The sequence below is a fragment of the Tachypleus tridentatus genome, chromosome 7, assembly GCF_004210375.1.
Source record: "Tachypleus tridentatus isolate NWPU-2018 chromosome 7, ASM421037v1, whole genome shotgun sequence".
NCBI lineage: Eukaryota > Metazoa > Arthropoda > Merostomata > Xiphosura > Limulidae > Tachypleus > Tachypleus tridentatus.
This window is the reverse complement of record NC_134831.1, coordinates 181,443,133-181,464,694: the sequence shown is the minus strand read 5'-3', so window position 1 is coordinate 181,464,694 and position 21,562 is coordinate 181,443,133. Positions and strand designations below refer to the sequence as shown.

Sequence of the window (21,562 nt, the reverse complement as noted above, 5' to 3'; positions counted from 1 at the left end):
AAGAAGGCAACTGTGTGATTGAAAGCATTGTAATAATATTGAACGCGAATTAAAAGAAACTAACGTTTCTTGTTTACAGCTAGTGGGGCTAGGGGCGTAGTTGTTTGACTAGAACTGTATTTACTTGCTTTCAGCAAAACGCAATAAATTTCGTCCGCCAGGTGGCAGCGCACTCGCACATGTTAAAATGGAAACTATGTGATTAAAACCGCTGTAATAATGTTGAACGCGAATTAACAAAAACAAAACTAAAATACTAACGTCACTTTAGGGTCATCTCCTATAAGGACAATATATTAGTATTATCACAAACTTATCGAATATCCAACCACGTGTTTGTCTGAGGTTTTTCAAGCTGAGTAATTAATTAGGTTTAAAAAGACCTTTCATATGAACTGCTTATTCTTATTAAAGGTCCATCTAGGCCCGGCATGGCCACGTGGATAAGGCACTCGACCCGCAATCGGAGGGTCGCGGGTTCGAATCCCTGTCACACCAAACATGCTCGCCCTTCCAGCTGTGAGGGCGTTATAATCATCGGTCAATCACATTATTCATTGGTAAAAGAAGTTAGCAGTAGGTGGTGATGACTAGTTGCTTTCCCTCTATTCTTACACTGGTAAATTAGGGATGGCTAGCGCAGATAGCTCTCGTGTAGCTTTGCGTGAAATTCAAAAAAACAAAGGTCCCTCTTAGAAACAAACCAGCCAAAGAAAACATCATGTTATTTGTACCAAAGTGAAAGTAACGTGTATACTATATATGGTTATATAATGTTTTCGATACTGTTGGATCATTTGTAAGGTCTTAAGTTTTGATTATTTTTGCTTTGTAACTCGTTCCTAGGTTAGCAAAATTCATATGTGTACACCCACCCATCCATCCACACACCCAACACGGCTCTTTACAGTAACTTTCTGTTGTTTTTTTGCAGAGCAAAAGTTACACTGGACTATCTGCTGTGTCGGTCATGGCTAATCGAACCTGGTAGTTTAGCGTTATAATTCCTTGAGCTTATCGCTGACCCACTGGGAAAACTCTCAGCCGTAATTCTGCAGGTTTACTACGCTAAAATTGAGTTTCAATACCCGATATGGGCAGAGAACAGAGAGTTGTTTGTGTACCACCGATCACACCTGCCAAGTAGATTTAGAAGAGGATTTGTGTTATTTATGAATCACTTTTAGCTGCACATTTCTACCTTCTATATATATATAAATCGGGTTTCGATACCCGTGGTGCGCAGAGCAAAAATAGCCCTTTGTATAGCTTTGTACTTAATAACAAAACAAACAAGAACCAAATGGTTGACTTTAATGTAGTGTAAACTGTGTACTGTGTTATATAAATAGTGTTTTTGTGCTTAATAACAAAAGAAACAAGAGCCAAAGGGTTGATTTTAATGTAGTGTAAACTGTGTACTGTGTTGTATGGTGTTTTATGTGCTTAATAACAAAACAAACAAGAACCAAAGGGTTGACTTTAATGTAGTGTTAACTGTGTACTGTGTTATATAGTGTTTTATGTGCTTAATAACAAAACAAACAAGAACCAAAGAGTTTACTTTAATGTAGTGTAAACTGTGTACTGTGTTATATAGTGTTTTTGTGCTTAATAACAAAACAAACAAGAACCAAAGGGTTGACTTTAATGTAGTGTTAACTGTGTACTCTGTTATATGGTGTTTTTGTGCTTAATAACAAAAGAAACAAGAACCAAAGAGTTTACTTTAATGTAGTGTTAACTGTGTACTGTGTTATATAGTGTTTTTGTGCTTAATAACAAAAGATACAAGAACCAAAGAGTTTACTTTAATTACATGTGACGTCACCATCATAATGAAGACTACACGTTCTGAACCTAATTTCTATTTTGAATAAAGATATGTATTTGGCATGAAATAGTTGGGAATACTTACGTCAATATTAAATTATATGCAGATATACTAAAGAGAGAAAGCACCCAACGTAACTTACTTAAATTAAACAGCAAGATTCAGTTTGGGTTGTTTTTAAATTCGTGCAAAGCTGCACGAGGGCATCTGCGTTAGCTGTCTCTAAATTAGAAGTGTAAAATTAGAGGGAAGTCAACTAGCCATCACCCTCCACCGCCAACGCTTGGACTGCTCTTTGCTCAACGAACAGTCGACTGACCCTGACATTGTAACACCCCCCCCCCACCCCCCCATCTCGACTGAAAGGGCGAGCATGTTTGATGTGACGGGTATTCGGAGCCGCGACTCTTAGATTACTAGTCGAATGGCCCTTAGCCACCTGCTCATGCTGGATAATATTGGTAAATGTTACTGTTGAACAGGTTTTTATTGACTTTTTGGTGGCGTGAAAGCTGTTTTGCCTTCGTGTAAATTATGCACAATAAATATTCTACCATATAAAAATAATTAACATTAAATCAAACTCTAGGAACGCATATCTTATCAATTTAATAATTTCTAACTGTACTACATTACTGCATTATTAAAACCTTTCTAACTGTACCACATTACTGCATTATTAGAACCTTTGGCTTTTATAATGATTTGTAAACCGTCTCTCCTGCTAGAAAATTGTAACTAAAGATAGTCCTCTTGGTGGACTCAGCAGATAGTCTGATGTTGCTTTGCTATAAGAAAAACACAAAACGCACTAAAGACGGACCGTCCCCAGCTGGTACAGCGATAAGTCTATGGATTTATAACGCTAAATTCAGGAGTTCGATCTCCCTCGGTGGACTCAGCAGATAGTCTGATGTTGCTTTGCCTTGCAAAGAGACAAACACACACACAAATGAACATTTGTTGTATATTATGTAAATAATAAGCCTTTTAATAATGCGTACGTTTTATACACACAGAAGAATTATAAAACGTAATATATCAAATGTTTTAATAGACTATTTGTGTTTCTTAGTAACTACGTCACCTATAATAAAAATATTTTATCATTTTAACGCTATGATTCCGCTTTTGAGCTCGAACGATAAAGCAGCGTCTGATGCCTGCTCCTGAGGGAAGGTGACAAAGTAGGTGCTTCAACCTCTGGTTGCGACATTAAACTCGATTTGAAGAAAACTGAAATCAACAGAGAAACAGCCCTTACAATCTAGTGAAAACGCAGGACCGACTTTAGGTATTTTGTCCCACCAGGGAAGATTTTAAAAAGTCGCCTTTAGCACAGACCTCTTATAACGTTACGATCAGTAAACATATATATTTAGCATTACATAAAAAAATGCAACAATTTTTAGTAAACATTTAGTTTATCAGGCCTAGCTGTGTCTTAATTTGCACTGTTTACCTTTAGGATAACTTAACTTTTGTTATATGTTTTAATTAGATAGGTATGAAGTACCGATTTTGGGTCTAGTTTAGTAGATTTAGTATGAGTTTGTTTTATATTTCGATTATTTGTATTGCAATGTGTATGATGTTAGATTCCAGGCAAGTAAAACAAAGCAAAGGATTTAATGGCAGCACGAGATGGTCGATCATGTTGAAAATGAAATTAATATATAACAACGTTTACTGATTTGGATCACCCTTTGCTAACCATTAGAGCTGGTTTTATGGACACACAGTGGTAGATTGTCAATTCTTGTGCTGTTTTGTTTTCTTTCCGTGAACATTTACTAAAGAATTTGTTAATGAAAATAATTAACAAACAATTAGTCGAAACCTCTTAAACACTTGATTGGGACAAAAAATTTACTCCGAACTTGGATTTCGTCTCAATAACGACTTCTGTTAGCCTACATTTATTCGTTCTTGAAACGGTATTTCGTAATCCTGATATAGGTTGGATTACAACAGATGATACCTTTTCTGCTATGTAATGTTTGCAGAATCTGAAAATACGCGCTAAAAATGATGCAAGAAACTAGCCTGAGTTAAGCGTCCAAAAAAACGCTTTGCGCCAGCAGTCCGAGAAAACTCTACGTCTTAATAATTATATGCAAGCGTACGTTGGTTTTAGAAAAAATGTTGGACAAAACCAGCTTAGCTTTAACAGACATTTATTATTTTACCCATGTAACTGGAAGACAGGCTGACCTTGGAACGTGGCCAAGGCTAAATGATCATTGTAAAAAGAAACACAAGGTGTCGGAAATGTTCGGCTTTCGATGGTTAGGCCACCTATTAGCGCCAGGAAATATTCTAGAACTGAGCAAGCTCTTATATCTCAATTGTCCCAAAAGTTAACGTAACTTGAGCATTTGTGGTTCGCGACTTTTATCGAAAAAAGAAAAAGAAATGCGCTATTCGTTGTAAGATGTGGGTGCGTTATAAAAGTGAAGGTTAAATCCTACCGTTTAATCAGACAAGAGTGGGTATAGAATTGGATTACCGCTGTTGACCAGCTGCCCTCTCTCTAGTGTATCAATTTGAAACTAAAAACTGTTATGCGAAAAGTGTTCTTACATACATTTAGCGTGAAAACCTGAAACAGGCAAACAATTATTTTATTCATGTGTGTGTGTTTGTGTTTTTCTTATGACAAAGCTACATTGGGCTATCTGCTGAGTCCTTCGAAGGGAATCGAAATCCTGATTTTGACATTATAAATCCGAAGGCTTACCACTGTGTCATGAGGGACTATTTTATTTATCGGATTGTAATTGATTATTACGCTTACGATATTAGTGAGCACGTTTCTTAGCGCGTAACAAAATTTTACAAATTCAGTTTAGAAACCTTACATAAAGTAATGTACACATTAGTCTCTAACAGCACATGGGCTAAAACATCAGGTCATGGTTCAAGAATAGCCAACTCTAATTTAAAACTGTTGACCAGTCAACAACAAAAAAAAGACTGACAACCAGTCAACAACAAATAAAGTGCGGAGCATGCTGAAGCCTCGAATCTTGGACCTTTCTATTGGCATCCCGGCTTGTTAGATACTAGGCCACGCTTGATCCATAAACAAATGAAGTTAAAAGTACACACTTTTTTTCTTTTATAAAATGTGCATAACTATCAGCAGTGCAGAGAGACTAATGCGAATATTTATTATTGAAAGACAGGCGATATCTGATTGGACATCGAGCAATGAATCAAATAATTTTGTTTTGGACTTTACTGGCTATTCTGCGTCAGAATATTGCCTTCACTAAAACATAGTTAATCACATTGCACAGGTTTATGCTTTCCAGTGGGACAGTGGCATGTCTGTGGACTCACATTGCTAAAAAACGGGTTTCGATACCTCTGGTAGGCAGAGAACAGATAGTCCACTGTATAGCTTTGGGCTTAATTCTAAAACCAAACAAAAACAAATACAGGCTTATAAGAAAACTGGAGGCAGTCAGTGCTATTTTCTGTCATTCTAACTAATTCTGCACAAATTTCTGGTTTCTTTCCAGTTATGTTTAAACTGTGCTCCTTTATCTGATTCCGTGATCTTTGACCTATAAAAATATACTTTTTTATTTCTTAGGAATGTGAGGGACCGTTCAGTAATCCTTATTATTTAATTCCAAAAAGTAAGGGCTCGACATGGTCAGGTGGTTAGGGAGTTTGACTCTCAATCTTAGGGTCGAGGATTCGAATCCACCTTCCATCCACTAAACATGTTCGCCCTTTTAGCAATGGTGGCTTTATAATGTAACGGTCAATCCCGCTATTCGTTGGTAAAAAGTAGCTGCTAAATTAGTAACATGTGGTTTCGATTCTACAAGACTACAGAAGAACAAAAGAAAATGCGAAATGATAGAACCCAAGAAATATAATTATCAGTTAAGGTAGACACGCATGCAGCTTTATAGCACGATAAATCTGTTTTTGATTTCATTTCTTCAAGGCAGAGTATTTGTTTGGTTTGTTTTGGAATTTCGCACAAAGCTACTCGAGGACTATCTGTGCTAGCCGTTCCTAATTTAGCAGTGTAAGACTAGAGGGAAGACAGCTAGTCATCACCACCCACCGCCAACTCTTGGGCTACTTTTTTACCAACGAATATTGGGATTGACTGTCACATTATAACGCCCTCACGGCTTAAAGGGCGAGCATGTTTGGCGCGACGGGGATGCGAACCCGCGACCCTCAGATTACGAGTCGCACGCCTTAACACTTGGCCATGCCGGGCCTCAAGGCAGAGTAAGGCAGACCACTAGAAACTGTTATGTCCTTCCCTGTGTCAAATCGAATTTCCGGTATTGTGTTTAAAACGTAAACGTCATGACCCTTACGTTAAATTCCTTTAGATCACGTAAGTCTTTCAATAGTTCCGGGAAAAAAGTAATTATCTTGGCTTGTAACAGTGAATTTCATAATTACCCAAAATAAACAAAATTAAATATGTATTAATTTTTTTTGTTTCTTACTTTTATAATATACTGATTATGTGCAAGTTGGACATACGAAAACCATTTAACCCCAGAATTACTGACCCTTTCGATTTTCAAATATTTTTTCGTAAATTATGTAATCACGAACTAATTCAGAAGTCGCTGGTTATCGGGTTCTTAATAACATGTGACACAAAAATATCGCAAATATTACCGCTAATTGCCGTTGAGATCTCATGTTATGTAATTTTGTTTTTTTGGTTTTGAATGACCTGTTGGCTATGGTACTCTACTGACAAACTGCAAATCGTGGTATCGAAACTATTCACCAAATATTCTTGCTCTTTCAATCGTGAATGGTGTTGACTATCTGGCTTTCCTCTAGTATATCATTTCAGAATTAGAGGTGGATAGTGCAGGTGCCTCTCGAGTAGCTTTGAACGAAATTCTACCAACAAACAAATCAACGTGTTTTACCCTATTAATTTTGTAGTCAGTTTTTCACCGAATGTTATAACGAACGAAATTAAAATTATACAATATGATGTAACATGCGAGACCCCTAGCGGTTGTTAACGGCTTATAAAAAGAACTGGTACATAATGTCTGACACCACATATAATAAGTATATTACACTTTTTTTCTGATCTAGTAAAAGATGTTAGGTCATTCAACTTGACGTCTAAGTAATTTGTTATTCAGGTATTTGACTGATCGGATAAATGTAATTTTAAAAGTAAAAAACCCAAAAAAAACCACGATAGTTTATTAATTGTACTATCGATTATTTAAAAGACGACTAAGCTACCATTGAGTTTACTATTCTGTTGTTAGCTTATCGTCCTTGAGACTTGGTGTCATTTATACGTAATACGTTTATTTATATACAGATCCACCATATTTTCTGTTTCATTGTACCTTCTTATGGTACGTTCCGGTATTTCCGTATGTACTCCTCACTTCGTGGTAATAGCTATCTTATCTTGTAATACTCATAATAATAATAATAAATTCTTATTTCCGTGATAATAGCCACTTTAATTTCTCCTAGTGATAACAATATAATTATTTTCTCTTTTACCTGTGGAAACAATACCAGTAGTTTAACCATGGTGAGATTGTTACTAACTCGCCTCACTCTACATGTATGTGAATTATGTTATTAACTTGTTTAGTGTAGCTATGGCAACAATACCAAGGACTTGTTTTAACATAACGATGGTAACTGTAGATTATCCACGCTGCCAATATTATTAACTTGTTTTAGTGCATACATGGTAAATGTTGTTAACCCTATTGTAATACATCCGTTGTAAGAGCATCACTACATTACTTCGTGTATTTTGTCTAACCTGTTTCTCAGTTCATGTGAACACGTTAATGGTAAATTCTGGGTAAAATATTCAGTTCCCTGTTTGTATTAACACTAAAATAGCAAGAACCTAATATATAAATGTTGTGAAGTAGCATCTAGAGTCCTTAAGCCATAATTTGAGTAAACAGCCTCTGATCTGATCAGTTTAAAGTTATTACTGATTAATTTCTGTCGCTTCATAATAACAGCATTGTTGACTAGTTTCCAATATCTCCATGATAACAGCATTGTTGACTTGTTTCCAATATCTCCATGATAACAGCATTGTTGACTAGTTTCCAATATCTTCATGATAACATCATTGTTGACTAGTTTCCAATATCTCCATGATAACAGCGTTGTTGACTAGTTTCCAATATCTTCATGATAACAGCATTGTTGACTAGTTTCCAATATCTCCATGATAACAGCATTGTTAACTAGTTTCCAATATATTCATGATAACAGCATTGTTGACTAGTTTCCAATATCTCCATGATAACAGCGTTGTTGACTAGTTTCCAATATCTCCATGATAACAGCGTTGTTGACTAGTTTCCAATATCTCCATGATAACAGCGTTGTTGACTAATATCTCCATGATAACAGCGTTGTTGACTAGTTTCCAATATCTCCATGATAACAGCGTTGTTGACTAGTTTCCAATATCTCCATGATAACAGCATTGTTGACTAGTTTCCAATATCTCCATGATAACAGCATTGTTAACTAGTTTCCAATATTTCCATGATAACAGCATTGTTGACTAGTTTCCAATATCTCCATGATAACAGCATTGTTAACTAGTTTCCAATATCTCCATGATAACAGCGTTGTTGACTAGTTTCCAATATATCCATGATAACAGCATTTTTTACTAGTTTCCAATATCTTCATGATAACAGCATTGTTAACTAGTTTCCAATATCTCCATGATAACAGCATTTTTTACTAGTTTCCAATATCTTCATGATAACAGCATTTTTTACTAGTTTCCAATATCTTCATGATAACAGCATTTTTGACTAGTTTCCAATATCTCCATGAGTGCTTTTTGTTTGTTGGTTTAGAATTCTCTTTCTTCTAAAGTATAGCTCTAATGACATTTTAATGAGTAGTTACTGGGGCCCTTACAGGTATTGGGCAGTGAATGCATTATAAGACTGACTGTCAGATCTCACAAATAGATCAAGACGGTAACAATATTTTCTACTAGTTCTGTCACTTCATTTCAACTGCCATACAGGTACAGAAAATATGATTAGTTTTGACTTATTGTTTACCAGTCGAGAATGAGATATATAATACGCGGATATAAATATCAAATTTTATACTGAGACTAAGTTACCCGTTGTTAAGTTACAGTATTGATAACATTAATATTTATATAAGTAAAAAAAAATAAGTTCCGCCATCAGTTTCTTTCTTTTTCTATTATTATTTTGTATTTAGTGACTTAAGGAATGACCATCACCCATAAAAGAGAAAACAAATGTATTATCTCAGCACCCCAAGTTTTATTAATAAGAACTTATAACCATAATTATTACTAATAAGAACTTATAACCATAATTATTACTAATAAGAACTTATAACCCTAAGTGTTACTTATAAAAAAAAGTATAAGAGAAGTTAATGCCAAACGTCATATCTACTAAATTTACTTCCAAGGAGACCTTTCCGATAGTACCAGGGCTCACCAGCTTGGTTAGGGTGCGACAGATTTAATAATGATTGATAGGCTATTTACATTAGCAATTAAAATTTACACCAAGAAGAATTTTTTTTTTTTTTTGTATTTCGATTTGTGAACATACAGTCGATTTTCCCTTGGAGTGGCTGTAATTACTGGAGAGTTCTACAACAGAGAAATGGTGTTAGTCGCATCGTGTGATCTATGAAGCAATGAGACATCTCATGGAATCTGCTTGTCTGCGATTCTTTAACCAAACAATTGGATCTGAAACATGAAAGCTGTCTGAGAAATATACAGAATGGTTAACTAGAATTCCCTTGGTCTCACTTGACGTCTAGCATTTGGAGTTGACAAGTCGGCAGTGTTATTGCTAATGTCAACAGGAGGAGGTGTGCTATTAGTTCACACTTGTAACTTTGTTTCCCTTTCACGGTTCCATATTCATTATGTGTTATATCACTGGCAACATCTTCTCCCTCTATTCCATATTCATTATGTCTTATATCATTGGCAACATCTTCTTCCTCCATTCCAGATTCATTACGTGTCATATCACTGGCAACATCTTCTCCATATATTCCAGATTCATTATGTGTCATATCACTGGCAACATCTTCTCCCTCCATTCCAGATTCATTATGTTATATCACTGGCAACATCTTCTCCCTCCATTCCAGATTCATTATGTGTCATATCACTGGCAACATCTTCTCCCTCCATTCCAGATTCATAACGTGTCATATCACTGGCAACATCTTCTCCCTCCATTCTAGATTCATAATGTGTCATATCACTGGCAACATCTTCTTCCTCCATTCCAGATTCATTATGTGTTATATCACTGGAAACATCTTCTCCCTCCATTCCAGATTCATTATGTGTTATATCACTGGCAACATTTTCTCCTTCCACTCCATATTCATTATGTGTCATATCACTGGCAACATCTTCTCCCTTCATTCCAGATTCATTATGTGTTATATCATTGGCAACGTTTTCTCCCCCCATTCCAGATTCATAATGTATCATATAACTGGCATCATCTTCTCCCTCCATTCCAGATTCATTATGTGTTATATCACTGGCAACATCTTCTCCCTCCATTCCAGATTTATAATGTGTCATATCACTGGCAACATCTTCTCCCTCCATTCCAGATTCCTTATGTGTTATATCACTGGCATCATCTTCTCCCTCTATTCCAGATTCATTATGTGTTATATCACTGGCATCATCTTTTCCCTGCATTCCAGATTCATAATGTGTCATATCACTGGCAACATCTTCTCCCTCCATTCCAGATTCATTATGTGTTATATCACTGGCAACATCTTCTCTCTCCACTCCATATTCATTATGTGTTATATCACTGGCAACATCTTCTCCCTTCATTCCAGATTCATTATGTGTTATATCACTGGCAACATCTTCTCTCTCCACTCCATATTCATTATGTGTTATATCACTGGCAACATCTTCTCCTTCATTCCAGATTCATTATGTGTTATGTGTCATATCACTGGCAACATCTTCTCCCTCCATTCCAGATTCCTTATGTGTTATATCACTGGCATCATCTTCTCCCTCTATTCCAGATTCATTATGTGTTATATCACTGGCATCATCTTTTCCCTGCATTCCAGATTCATAATGTGTCATATCACTGGCAACATCTTCTCCCTCCATTCCAGATTCATTATGTGTTATATCACTGGCAACATCTTCTCTCTCCACTCCATATTCATTATGTGTTATATCACTGGCAACATCTTCTCCCTTCATTCCAGATTCATTATGTGTTATATCACTGGCAACATCTTCTCTCTCCACTCCATATTCATTATGTGTTATATCACTGGCAACATCTTCTCCCTTCATTCCAGATTCATTATGTGTTATATCACTGGCAACATCTTCTCCCTTCATTCCAGATTCATTATGTGTTATATCACTGGCAACATCTTCTCCCTCCATCTTATCCTGTTCTTTTCATAACACTTTCTCCTTATTATTCAGTGCTGTTCTGACAATTAACAAAATATGGTTTTCATGTCTAGAAACAGTAAGTTTGTTTCGTGTTTTTTTTTTTTTTAATATCAGAAGTTAATGAAAATTTATACACACGTGGGTTGTCTGTTCAACTAAACGTTTGTCAGACTTATAAGTCAACCACGATAAAAAATATATTTTACTTATTTATTTAAAAAACAATGTATTTGGACTGTATTGATCGAAAGAAGGTCTGGTTTATTCTTTGAAAGATCAACTATCTCGATCATCAAGCACTCCATTGTTAAGTTTGGCGCTTAACACATAGTGCTTATTTTTTGCACACTTTAGCATAAATATGTACGATTTGAACTCAAAATGTTTTTCTTCTATTTAGTAAATATTTACTTCTCTTTCTTGATCCTTTAAGTCATGGATGCTGCTCTGAAAAAGTGATGTCCACGTTAACGAAAGGTTCATCATTGAAAGGATATACACACACTGCTGGCCAAATTCTTAAGGCCAATGAACATAAAGAAAAAATATGCATTTTGCATTGTTAGACTCAATCACTTATTTGAGTAGAGCTTTGAAAGATGAAAATACGAAAAGGGAAAATAAAAATAAAAAAACCTTTTTAGCATTTAATAGGGAAAATGTGAACACTCTGAAATTTGCCTAAATACTAGCTGGTCAAAAGTTTAAGACCATACTGAAATGAAGAGTTAATCGGTAAACACGTAACTAAATTTAGTCATTTGTGTTCAAGCATTGGCGTTGTCAACACCTCCCACTGACATCTCCTGTGTTACATAGGGTTAAAACATGGCAAAGGCTAAAAAGTTGACAAAGTTTGAACGTGGCAAAATTGTAGAGCTGCAAAAGCAAGGTCTCTCTCAACGTGTCATTGCTGTTGCAAATGTCTAAAAAACCCTGAGGGATACGGAACGAGAATTTCATGTGGTCGGCCCAATAAAATTTCGCCGGCGTTGAGCAAGAGGATTTGATGGGTTGTCCGGCAAGACACTAGCCGATCGTCGAACCAGATTAAGGCCCTTACGGACGCAGAATGCAGCTCAAGAACAATAAGACGGCATCTACGAGAGAAAGGCTTTAAAAACCGTAAACGTCTTCAAAGACCACGCCTCTTTCCACACCACGAAACAGCTCGGTTAAACTTTGCTGAGAAGCACCAAACATGGGACATAGAGAAGTGGATGATGGTTTTGTTTTGTGATGAGAAAATATGTAACCTGGATGGTCCAGATGGCTTCCAACATTACTGGCACGAATGGCTATCCCACCGGAGACATTTTTTACACGACACAGTGAAGGAGGTTCCATCATGATCTGGGGTGTTTTCTCTTTCCATGGAACAATGGAGCTTCAGATTATACAGAGGCGTCAAACAGCAGCTGGCTTTATTGGCATGTTGAAGAGAGCATCTTTATTGACTGAAGGCTCTCGCTTGTGTGGAAATGACTGGATCTTTCAGCAGGACAACGCTGAAATTCACAATGCCCACAGGACAAAGGACTTTTTCATAGCGAATAGCGTAATTCTTTTGGACCATCCAGCGTTTTCGTCCGAACTGAACCCCATTGAAAATGTTTGGAAGTGGATGACAAGGGAAGTCTATAGAAATGGACGTCAATTCCAAAGAGTGCATGATTTTCGTGAAGCCATCTTCCCCACTTGGAAGAACATTCCAGCCAGCCTTCTGCAAACGCTTATATCGACCACGCTAAAGCGAATGTTTGCAGTTATTCACAATGACGGCCGTGCAACTCAATACTGACACCTCTTGTTGGGCATTTACTACCCTGTTTAGGACATCTTTTTGGTATGGTCTTAAACTTTTGACCAGCTAGTATTTAGGCTAGTTTCATAGTGTTCACATTTTCCCCATTAAATGCTAAAACCTTTTTTTCCCTTTTCTTATTTTCATCTTTTGAAACTCTACTCATATGCATATTTTTTCTTTATGTTCATTGGCCTTAATATTTTGATCAGCAGTGTATTTCTCCATGATCCAATGATGCACGAAAATGATTCCAAACTTGTTATTCACTCCTGTTACCAATATAAAACTGAAATAAACTTAATGTGACAGGAATTGTGTTTGAAGGAATGTTTGGTTTGGTTTGAATTTCGCGCAAAGCTACTCGAGGACTGTCCGAGCTAGTCTTTCCTAATTTAGCAGTGTAAAGCTAGAGGGAAGGCGGCTACTCATCACCACTCACCGCCACGTCTTCGGCTACTCTTTTACCAACCAATAGTGGGATTGACCGCACATTATAACGCCCCCACTGCTGAAAGGGTGAACATGTTTGGTGTGACGGGGATTCGAACCCGCGATCCTCAGATTAAGAGTGGAGCGCCACCTGGTCATGCCGGGTCTTGAAGTAAGGTAAAACAACGTAATAATTTCCTGCTCTTCCCAGCAGGTGATGTTCAGGACCATCATTCCCTTTTAAAATTGTAAGCATGTTGGGTATGATGGGGATTCGAATCTGAGACCTTCAGATTACGAATCAATAAAACATAAATCTCAAAGTCTCGATTGCAATCAACGAATTTATAAGAAATTTATTCAGCATAAACGCAAAAAAGGTTCATTTTATGATAAACTGGTTGTTAGTAATAGCCGTAACTATCATCTGTTAATATACGACAAGAATATTTAAACTACAGTTGTCCTTTGTCTTACATGGTGGAAATTGTTGTCTTCTAGTCTCTCACTAAAACAATCTGATTAACTAATTTACTGTTTTAAGTTGCAAGTTGATTTATATATATAGGAAAAACTTATTTCTAGACTTGGTTTTTTATTTTGAAGTAAACATCAGGTGATATTATCTAAGTTCTTCACCTGTCTTAGTAGTTTTTCGTTTTCTTACTTTTACCTGGATCTGCTGTTTGGAGTCCTTTTTTTTCCCCAACATATTGTTTGTTTTACAAACTTTAACTGACTCTTATTGTTTTGTTCTTTATTATTAATTCTGAATATTTATTTCGCGTGTCGTATTTATAAGGTTTTAAGAATACGTTTCAGGGTTAATATAATTTCCGAACTCTGGCGTAACCTTAGAGAAACTTAATTGGTCATAACGGCCATGAATAGACTGATTAGATCTTTGAAGACGAGGGTTAGTCTGGTATGTACGATAAATTTAGTGCCAATAAAATAATGTGAGTTAAACTGAGAGCTGTACTTTCTTTGTAATTAATTATATCTTTCATACTCTAGAAAATAAATAGACACATATTTGTCACAAAATGAAAGTTAGGACTAAAAAAACATGTAGAATATAGAATAGAAATAGGGCTGATTAAGAGAGGCAGAATATAAAATAAAGTTAGAGCTAATATAATAGGCCGAATATAGAATAGGGCTAATATAATAGGCAGAATACAGAATAAAGTTAGGTCTAATAAACTAGGAAGAATATGGAATAAAGGTAGTGCTAACAAAATAAGCACAATGTAAAACAAAGATGGAAACAACAAACTAGTAAATTATAGAATAAAATTAGTGATAAAAATTAGGCAGAATGATGTAGAATAAAGTTAGGACTAACAATATACGTAGAATATACAATAAAGCTAGGGCTATTTATTCAAGAAAGATGAGGATGATTCGTCAGTAAATATGTTTTTTATAAACAAGAAATTAATTCGGCCAGTGCTTGTCACCACCTAGAGTTAGTTTGGAATATCATATGTCATACATGTCTTCTTGTGAGATAGTTTATCACAGTGTAGTTACCGGGTCAGAACCTGCTCGAAGTCGAGTAGAAGTTGCCCCTGGAAAGTCGTCAATGTTGCCTTCACAGACAATGATAAATAATTGAAGATTACAGCTAATCCTCTAACCGTTCCCTCAAAAAGCCCAATCTTTTGGTCGCTCGTAAAGTTCTCGAAACCGTAAATAACCCATAACCCAATTGAAAGACAAATTTACCCACCAGTTGAAGCGTGTTCTATATAATAATGTTGTTTATGTTTAGAAAACTCTTTTAGAGGAACGTAAGTGTGGGTCCGTTTGTAGATGTCAAAAGTTCGAAGTGATCTAGATTTGGATCAGAACCATATTTGCAGAGTACTGTACTAATATGACTTTATATTCTGTGTACATCCACCCATAAGGTTTCGAGATACGCATGCGGACAAAGACACACACATACACGGACCCGTGTGCAATACCCTCACTCCCGGAGGGGGTGGAGAGTATAATGATGAAGAAGAAATGCCACGTGCTCCCCTACTAAGCGTTTGTTGCACGTGCCTAAACATCTCCGTTTCTGCTACAGATTTAAGTGAAGCTTTCAGTATTTTACGAACTACAAGTAGCACAAATGCGCAACATGTTGGTGTTACAATTTCAACCAGGACGGGTGAGGTTAACTAATTACATACCGGGCTGCGGCGCGGTAAGTCAAAGACTGGAACCACGAAATGCCTCCAACGCGCTCTGCTTTGTCATTCTTTTAATTAACTATGACAGTCAATCCAGCTATTCACTTAAGAGTAGCCCTATAAGGGGAAGGAAATCCACTAGTTATCTCTTCTCTGGTCAGCGATTATAAACAACGAATAGTTATGCATAAATCTTGTGATTCCTGACCATCAAATCTAGGTGTCGTTCAGATCGAAAATACCAAACCCATTACAGTCTTATATAGCTTGAATAAAGTGTCTGATGAGTAAAGAATGAAATATTCCATTTGAACAGGAACAATTAGAAACCAGCCACGTAGACCTGCAATGGCTGGACTTAATATAGCGAAGGGTCATCTTGTTAAATGAAGCTACATCAGTATGCTGTTAGTTTTGAAACCAATGTGTTAAACAAAAGCTTTCATTTCAAATCTACTAATTCAAAGTAGAACAGTGTTAGTGAGGAACAGCACATAACAAAAATTGGTCAAGTGAGAACGTAGTTAGTCACGCGAGGAACAGTTTATAATAAAAATTAGTAAACTAAGAACGTAGTTAGTCACATGAGGAACAGTGTATGACAAAATTAGTAAAGTAAGAACGTAATTAGTTACGTGAGGAATAGTGTATAACAAAAATTGGTCAATTAAGGGTGTAGTTAGTCAGGCGAAAAACAGTGTATGACAAAAATTGGTAAAGTAAGAACATAGTCACGCGAGAAACAGCGTATGACAAAAATTGGTCAATTAAGGGTGTAGTTAGTCAGGCGATGAACAGTGCATGACAAAAATTGGTAAAGTAAGAACGTAGTTTGTCACGTGAGGAGCAGTGTATGACAAAAATTGATAAAGTAAGGATGTAGTTAGTCAGGCGAGGAAAAATTGGTCAATTAAAGATGTAGTTAGTCAGGCGAGGCACAGTGTATAACAATAATTGGTAAAGTAAGAACGTAATTAGTCACGTGAGGAACAGTGTATAACAAAAATTGGTCAATTAAGGATGTAGTTAGTCAGGCGAGGAACAGTGTATAACAAAGCTGTTGAAAGTCTAACACCAAAACCAGTAAGATGGCACTGTCTGTCTCACAACAGTATACAGCTCTTTAACTTTGTTGACCATGCAAGAAACAGTACCTGGCATAAATTTAGCACAGTGGGGATTTTGTAGATGTCGTGAATAATGATACATAACGCAAAATACTCACAGAATCATGTATATTCATCTATAATTTGCGAAGTTAATTTGTAAAATATTAGCTAAAGAAAATCCTCAAAATAAAACACTTCACTGTTAAGTTCATTTAGATCACGAGAGTATTTTCACAGAAGGAATAACACGTGACTCTCGCGAAAGGAAAAACGATTTGTAAAGCTTTGTGGAATGAATTGGCTATCTTCTGTATGAATAATTAGCTGATGACCTGAGGAAGTTAACGGTAATCTTGTCTAGCTTTTGATATCTCTACGGTAATTGCACTATTGGCATTTGCTCTATTCTGGTATCTCCAGGTAAATCATTTTGACTAGTTTCTGACATCTGTGTGAAAGCAGCATTGTTGACCAGTTTCCTATAACTCTATAGCAACAGCATTGTTGACCAAGAATTACACTGCTAAATTAGAGACGGCTATCGCAGATAGCCCTCGTGTAGCTTTGCGTGAAATTTAAAAAAAACAAACAACAAATTAACATCACAGTTTCGGTGTTCATATGTAAAAGCCTTCCCTCCCCCTCTGAGAAATTTCAACACTGGAATCCGATGTTTTTGGTGGGCGGAACATAGATAGCCCATTGCCCTGCTTTTAGCTTAACTTCAAACGATCATGTATAACAAGATTATCCTATTTTAAATAAATGTGTTTTGACCAGTTATTTTCGTGTTCTTTTCATTTTTGAAGCCATGTCACATATTTGTTACTTACGCATGGATCCTCGCCTAATACTTGCTTGTTTTCTCTGGACGTGTAAGCTGGAATTTCTGTGTTTTTCAACAATGCGTTTGAGCAAAATCACATGACCTAAACCTTTAAAATACATTGAAATTAATAAGAAAAAATTGCTTATTACTCATATTTCTTGTGAAAGTGTTAGTAGTTTTTAAATTAATTATAAATGCTAACATTCGTTATTTTTCTATTTCCTATACGATATTAAAATACACGTCTTTAACACATGTATCCACTTTTTCCTTAAACACTGAAATTCCTAAAACATAGAATTCATTTGTTGTCAGTTTGTCAATGATAAGTTGTTTATTTCTGTTCAGTAAACCTCGTGTTTTTTTAAAACACGTGTCATGATGTTTTCCTCTTACACATTCGATATGTGATAATTCATTTTGAAACACATGTTTTCAATTTAAGAGGTTTTATTTAAATTTATTGCCCTGTCTCTCTGAGTTATTTCACAATGTTACATGACCATTAACAGTACTGGAAACATAAGAGATGTGTTTTTGCTGTTGTTGTTTTGTTTTTTGTCCTTTCAACAGCTTTCAAAATTGGGGATAAATTCTTTGAGTGTTAGGGGTGGCTCTAATACGTTTTATTCCCACTTTTTGCTCCCCCCCCCCCAAGTGACATAACGATATGTCTACGAAATTACAACATCAGAAACCAAGTTTAGAAAAGCCGATGGGCAGAGCACACCAAGGTCATTGTGTACTTCTTTGCTTAACTACAAACAAAAACAACTTTACTTATTATTGGGGAGTTGGAAATGGTCAGGAATTTTATCGATTCTACTACGAAGAAATCAAAGTTAATTAACAGTATTATTACCATGGAAACGGCATAAACTGGTTAACAATACCGTAACAGCGAAATGATGCTAACATGGAGGTACAAGAGTGCATTGAACAATGATGTTGTTATAGAGGTATCAGATACTAGTCAACAATGCTGTTGCTAAAGAAATATCAGAAACTAGTTAACAATGATGCTATTGCTTGTTTGTTTGTTTTTGAATTTCGCGCAAGTTTGTTTAAACTGTTATATAAACTCAGCTGGCCCGGCATGGCCAGGTGGTTAAGGCACTCGACTCGTAATCCGAGGGTCACATGTTCGAATGCTCATCGCACCAAACATACTCGCCCTTTCAGCCGTGGGGGCATTATAATATGACGGCCAATCCCACTATTCGTTGGTAAAAGAGTAGCTCAAGAGTTGGCGGTGGGTGGCGATGACTAGCTGCCTTCCCTCTAGCCTTACACTGCTAAATTAGGGACGGCTAGCGCAGATAGCCCTCGAGTAGCTTTGCGCGAAATTCAAAAACAAACAAAATACAGTTGTTGCAGAGAGTTACAACTGTTATAGAATGTTACAAATGTTACAGAGAATTACAGGTTTTACAGATAGTTACAGCTGTTACAGACAGTTATAACTGTTATAGAAAGTTACAATTGTTACAGAATTACTGCTGTAACAGTTGCTAAAGAGAGAGCAATTATTTTCTTATATTAAAGAGCCTATACTTTATATTACTTTAGAAGAAGCTCAGTCCATGGTTTGTTTCTTTGTTTACTGTTGTTTTTTCCCACTCATCCATAGTTTTCCTTTGTCAGACCGTTAAAGATAGAAATCTTAATTCCACCAATAAGACCTGTAGGAAACAGAATTCCTTCCCTGGAAAACGTTCAACGATATTAATAGAATGTTACCTTCCAGACTTTGTTTCGCTACTGAGAATAAATGTTGTAAAACACGTTTTTTGCGGGTTGATTTTATGTTTGTTTTAAATTTCGCGCAAAGCTACACGAAGGCTACCTGCGCTAGCCGTCCCTAATTTAGCAGTGTAAGACTAGAGGGAAGGCAGCTTGTCATCACCACCCACCGCCAACTCTTGGACTACCAACGAATAGTGGGATTGACCATAACGTTATAACACCCCCACTGCTGAAAGGGCGAGCATGTTTGGTGCGATGAGCATTCGAACATGTGACCCTCGGATTACGAGTCGAGTGCCTTAACCACCTGGCCATGCCGGGCCAGCTGAGTTTATATAACAGTTTAAACAACGCTCATCAAATAACTAATCTCTCTTGCAGCTCCAGCCATTTTATTGATGTGAATTGAATAGACGCAAAATTAATAAATCGACTTTAATAGTAGTTTGACGAGAGATCGTTTTAAACGCCCTGGCTAGAATATGTCACTTGGACAACGCGTTTACCAAGAAGCTCACGCATTTTACATTCGATTTCCCTTCAGGTTATCACGAGAAAATGATTTAGAGTATATATATATTTTCACTGAGGTTTACTAACGTGATAGACGTCAAGCAGACGTGTTGTCCCACGTGTTTTTCATTTTCTAAGTAATCAGTATCTGGTAATATTATCTACAAATGAATGCCGCAACTTTGTCTTTATTAATAACGTCTCCAACGCAACACTAATACATTTACTATATTTTGTCTCACGTTGTTACATTTTAAGATACGTGCGTACAACATTTGTAAAATCAGAGTAAATCCAAACAAACGTGTACTTTAAGCCTAACGAACTAACTAATAACCCTTAACTTTTAAACCGAATAGAGCCTCCAATGATACATCACATGCTTGGATTTCCTTTCTTCTGTTAACACAAGATAATTGGTTGTGAACTTGTTGAGGTAGCAGCCATCTTTGATTCCGTGATCTGACGTGCCCCATCCTAGCGCCATAGCTGGTTATGATCCGCTCGCCTCTCTGTTGTTGAGACTTGCCAGTTTTTTAAATCTAAGATCAGACATGATCTTGGTAGGCTGAACAATTCTTTTTTTTTTTTCAATTAATTTAATATCGTAGGATACTGTTCATTATGTCAGAAAACACATAGGTTCAAGAAGTCATGTTACAAGATGACAAAGGTTGAACCTGAAGAAGAAAGGCTTATCTTTCCCAAACGCACAGCATTGTTTTCATGGTTTAGTTGATGGAGTTTCGATCCCTCCTGAATGTAACATTAACAATCTATCGTCAGTGTTTTTTAACAAGATAATGTGGTTTCTTCATTCGTCAGTGTAGAGATACAGTACTCTGCTGATGTAGTTTTCATTCGTTTAGTATTAAGTTGAATTTATCTAGATTTACGGTGTGGGCTAACGTGACGCCTAGCACTTTAGATCATTATTTGGAAGAAATTTTAATTACAAAAGAGAAAAGTTTGATCACTCTTGGAGTATGTTTCCTCTCTCTCGTTTTTCTTACGCTTTTGTTTTTCTCAGGGGCTCTTCGGGAAAAGGTGGGCCAGTTTCTGAAAAATAGTGCCCGAAGTATGAATTCTAGGGCAGTAAGCTTGCCGGATTGTGAATCCAGGGATCCACGGTTCGTGTTATGTTGCAACAAAATTATATTTAACTATTTGATAAGTTTATTTATTTGTAGTTAAGCAAAGAGCAACATAAATGGGTATTGAAACCCAATTGCTAGTGTTGTAAGTCTTCAGGTTTACTGCCACGTGTTAGCGTTGTGGATGTTGTTGCCTAGTTGCTTTTGTAGGTTTTTTTCCCGAAAATTATGAAACAAAAAACTAGGTATACTTCATTACAGAAACAGATTGTTATCACAAAACTCAGACTGAATGAAGAGTTTCTTTCACTTTTAGTTGAGTTTCGTGAGTGAAAAGTTGGCCGTTTTCCAAAATACATGGAACCTACGATTTCGTGTTGATATCCTTTTACAATATCATTAGAGCTTAATGCAGTATTCCAGAATATTCAACAAAAAGCACAAAAACGATTTAAATGTTGGTATTTCGTGTGCATATTTTGGGCTTTTTGGTGAGTTTTGATGCTCGCGTGTTTGTCCGTTTGTTCG

The 21,562-nt window shown here is 36.4% G+C and overlaps 1 long non-coding RNA gene across 1 annotated transcript in view; it reads left to right on the top strand.

Annotated features, from left to right (window-relative positions):
• The window catches only part of LOC143258254 (uncharacterized), a 105,575-nt gene that overhangs the window by 51,306 nt on the left and 32,707 nt on the right, over positions 1-21,562 (top strand). The window lies entirely within an intron of this gene.